The sequence below is a fragment of the Cucumis sativus genome, unplaced genomic scaffold, assembly GCF_000004075.3.
Source record: "Cucumis sativus cultivar 9930 unplaced genomic scaffold, Cucumber_9930_V3 scaffold106, whole genome shotgun sequence".
Lineage (NCBI taxonomy): Eukaryota > Viridiplantae > Streptophyta > Magnoliopsida > Cucurbitales > Cucurbitaceae > Cucumis > Cucumis sativus.
The window spans coordinates 94,441-98,875 of NW_022279513.1; the positions used below are offsets into that span (position 1 = coordinate 94,441).

The 4,435-nt window shown below is 36.5% G+C and overlaps 1 long non-coding RNA gene across 2 annotated transcripts; it reads right to left on the reverse strand.

The window, feature by feature from the left end:
- Positions 1-2,526: 2,526 nt before the first annotated feature.
- LOC116405451 lies at positions 2,527-4,182 on the reverse strand. Of its 2 annotated transcripts, none has more exons than XR_004218581.1 (2): positions 3,745-4,182; positions 2,527-2,709 (listed from the first exon to the last, which is right to left on the reverse strand). It is a non-coding gene; the product is annotated as an uncharacterized LOC116405451 (long non-coding RNA). The 2 variants fall into 2 exon arrangements; XR_004218582.1 differs by lacking the exon at positions 3,745-4,182 and adding an exon at positions 3,493-3,559.
- Between the last annotated feature and the right edge of the window lie 253 nt (positions 4,183-4,435).

Genomic DNA, 4,435 nt, shown 5'->3' on the forward strand with positions numbered 1-4,435 from the left:
ATTTCTGACGTTTAACAAATCAGGTCATGAATAGGGTGCTATTCCCGACGTTTTCGTCGTGCGTCAGGAGTTCTCTGTCTTTTTTAACTCCATTCTTTACATAAAGGAAACATAAAGAGAAAGAAAATGAGAGAGGGAGAGGGAGACCGAGAGGAAGATTGAGAAGAAGAGGGCATTGTCATCACCATTGTCGTCCCTGTTGTCGTCCCGTCGTCGTCGCCATCGGTAAGTGGTTTAGTTTAGTTATTGTTTTGTTTTAGTTAATTAGTTTTAGTATTTAGATTTCAAATTTGTTTTAGGTGTTAGATTTTAGATTTCTTTAGTATTTAGATTTTGAATTAGTTGTAAGTTTTAGTAATGAAATTTAATTTCAAGTGTTGTTAGAATTTTGAATTAGTTGTAGGTTTTAGAAATTTGAATTTGAAGTGTTGAAGTTGAGATTGAAGTGTTGAAGTTGAGGTTGAAGTGTTGAAGTTGAGTTTGAATTTAAAATTTTCAATTTGAATTTAGGAATTAAATGAAGTTATTTTTTTTAAAAAAAAATAGAGGATCTCCCGACGCATGGTTCCTAGACATCTCTCGATGCTATATTGACAACATCTTCGACGTTCATACAACGTCGGAAGATGTCTAGAAACCCTCAACGCACAACATTGTGCATCGGAGTTCCTCTCCCGATACATTTTCCTCACTTGTGTTCCGACGTATATTAGTGCGTCAGAAAAGCCTTTTCTGACGCTTTTTATATATCTCCCAATGATTTTATGCATCGAGAGAGTCCTCATTTCTTGTAGTGTTAGACAAAGAGCTTCAATGTGGTAGAGGGGAAAGGCATGACACCTTTAGGTGCTTTCATCAAAGGGAGGATTGAGGTTCTGATTATGGCGCTAAGGTTAACTGCCATCTTCTTCTTAATGCAATAAATCATCATTGTGCACTCTAGTGGGATGGTGTTGTTGTCAACCAGGCAGGCGGTTTCGTTTTCAAGTCTTAGGTCTTAATTCTTAACAACCTTTGAGTATTGATGCTCTACCCCAACCCTCATCCAAAACGATAACTAACACAATGGTTTGGAAGTTTTTGTGAAACATCATCTATACTTTTTCTTTAATGGTCGATGAAAAAAAAGTCAGGAAAATGGTATTTCTGACCATTTTAAGTGTTACCAAAATATCACATTTGGTGTAGTATGGTATTGTTTTGAATATTTTTGTAAAATAGTGGATCAAGAAGTTTTACTAAGATAAAGTTTCATGTTGGACAAGAGGATAGTGGATGGGAATTAAGTTGAATGGTCCACTTTTTTTTTAAATCCTTTAAGGTTTTATGAAAACCTTTCACAATACCTTTTCATAATCATTTTGTAAAAATAATATCAAATCATTTAAATATACCGAAAAATTATTTCATTTCGAATAAACCTTTCTTTATGCTTAAAAAATCATTTCATTTTGTCAAGGATCCCGAATCGTTCTCTACGCTTGGTCTCATTACCTCGCGTTTAGACTACTGTATCAACATCTGAGAACATACAAATTCGTCTTTGTTGCTATACCGCTAAGCTTTATACGCTCATTTCAATGCATAAGTCAGCTTCTTATTACCATGTAGTTTGTACACTCCATGGTGGCCTTCACTCTTTATGTGCACACAAAAGTTAGCATCATCTCAAAGAAACATAGTATTGAAATCATAGTCATCAAATCAAGCTTTAATATTATAAATAATGCTTGAAAACATAACTTTTCGTAGAAATCTTTCTGAAACATTCTCATCTGAATTCTTCTTTCAAATCAGTAAAGAGAAATCGTAATAAAGTTTCTTAACATAAATTCTTTTGACTGAAAAGCACTCACCAAACTTCACTAAAGAAGTCCTTCTCACAACCATCTTTTCGCGTGGCTAAACCAACAACACTTTAACATTTCAACAAAACTCTCGTCATCCCCTCCTTAGTTACCTAAATTCTCCTATTTTATAGATCCCTTATACTAACTTAGTCATGCAAATCCTTAATATTTAACCTAGTCATGCTCAAATCCTTAATCTTACATGTTAACCCATGTCAAATCAGATTTGACATTTTCTTTACAAACCTTGCTCCCCGCCTAACCCAAACCGTGAATAAATTCAACCACTTAACATTTCTCGTGAATAACCTTATCGCTTGATTATATTTTTATTATAAGAAACGTTCCACCTGAACTAACCAACTTTTACTCGCATAAAACTCTTATCACGAACTTAAACTCCAAGGCTTCCTCGTAGACTTCTTCTCCACGAAACACTTGGTTCTTCTCGCGAAGACCACCCAAAACTCCTAGTCTAACACTCAAAACTTTCATTTCTTAACTTACGCAAAGACTTTTTCGCTTCTTATCTGTAACGACCCAACTTTTTACCTAAGTCGAGGTCATTAACTTTTGACAAAAGACCTTGGTTAATTAAAATTTAAAACCTCAAAAGAACAAAATTTATTTTGTTTGTTTGGGCCCCAGTTTTAAATTACTAAAATTCACATGAAAATTTAAAACTAAAAAGTTTCAAATCTTTGAATACTTTAAAACTTCAAAATTTTCTAAACAGTCTCACGTTCGAATACAAATAATACTATAAATCACTAAGCGGAAGCAAAATTTTAAAGTGTCCCCTGTGGCGGTCACGCTTCCTTCCTGCCCCTCGCCGGTTTGCTGCCTTTATTACCTTTGCCTGAAAAATTAAACATAAGGAGGGTGAGTATAAAAATACCCAGTAAGAGACCCTCTACTGGTCCCGTCAGGGGAAAATAAATTGTTAACATTCTATTGGGACACCCTGTACAGTCGCAGTCTTGTGATCCCGTAGGATGCACATTTCAGTCTAACGCCCCGAGGGACGTACATTTCAGTCTAGTGTTCTGCAGAAACACATATCAGTCTAATGCTCCGAAGGTCGCATAAAAATTGGTGATCCCGTAGGACACCTACAAGGCATACATCCCAATAAAACTAACAATTTTTCCCCTCAATCCATTCTAACCATCTTTACGGTAATTTATGACATCTTTCAGTTACTTCAAAATATAAAGTTCTTTCACTCAACATTCTAACAGTCAACCTATCTCACTTAAGTTCGAAGGTCGTTGATAACATTTTAATACATCTGTCAAGTAAACAACAAAGTCACAACACCCCTCATTTTTACCAGCGCAAACCACAGTTCAGTATAATCCACATTCAACCGAAACAAATTCACTAGTTCACATCCAAATCTTTATACAGCACAATCTATTAATATCATCATGTACACATAAGCATAATTTCAGTCATTCACATGTATACTTTCGGCAATCCACATCAATTCACACATCAATGTATTTATATATATGTTTCCAGTCAAATACAACATACACTAAACATTTAGTCTGCAACCAAACGTGTACATCTTAATCATCATCCATACAGTCCAACACAACTCAAAAACTTTAGGTGAGTCCAGTAGAAAGTCCCTTACCTCAAAGTTAGGGAAGCTCCCTTAATCAACTATCGTCCACGAAACAATCCAAATAAGGGCAAACGAAATCGAAATCAAAATTCACAAATTGGTTGTGAATTTAAGTGATCCAAGGTTACCTTTCACACCTTCAAGAATAATTTATCAAATTAGTCAATTAACCCATCCGTAACGTTTGAACACCTTGAAAACATCACAACCCATACTTAAATTGTTTTGAAAACGACTACAATTTCATAACTTCAATCTTACCAACAATACTTCGACGGATCTCAGTAAAAATAGGGGCAGCGGCAATCGATTCTAAACAAAAACCATCGTGCAAACAGATTAGAGTGTACGTCGGTTTGTGAATCGCGGTTAGAAGAAAAAACACGTTGCTGGAAGAAGAGGAAACGCGCGGCTAGAAGGAGGCGTGCGCGCTGCCTCAAAATCGATCGACGATCTGACGCGGCGACTGGGCTTCACGAACGGAGAAGAAGAGAGGAAAGGAATGGACGACGGCTGGACTTGGCTTCGACGGAGACAGAGGTCACGCGGCGGGGCTGGGCAGAGGGTCACGCGGCGGTGGGCGGAGGCCATGGATCTGAACGGCAAGGGAAGGGGAGAAGATGATGGTCGGCTGGGTTAGGGTACAGGAAAGAGAAGAAGAAAAAGATGGAGAGAGGGTGTCGCACGCGTGAGAGAGGGGAGAGAGGAAAAAGATATTTTAATTTCTTTTTCTTTTCCTTTTTTTTATGCTAATTAATAATAATAATAATAATATATTATTATTATGAAAGACTTTTCCAACACTTTTTTTTTTAAGACAAAACAACAAAATGACGTCGAACAAAAATTAAGAGTAAAAATATCGAATGGTCCGATTAAATTAATTACCTTAGAGTTCGGGTGTTACATTATCGCACAACTTCTTTCGCGAACTACCCACTTATCGCAAAAA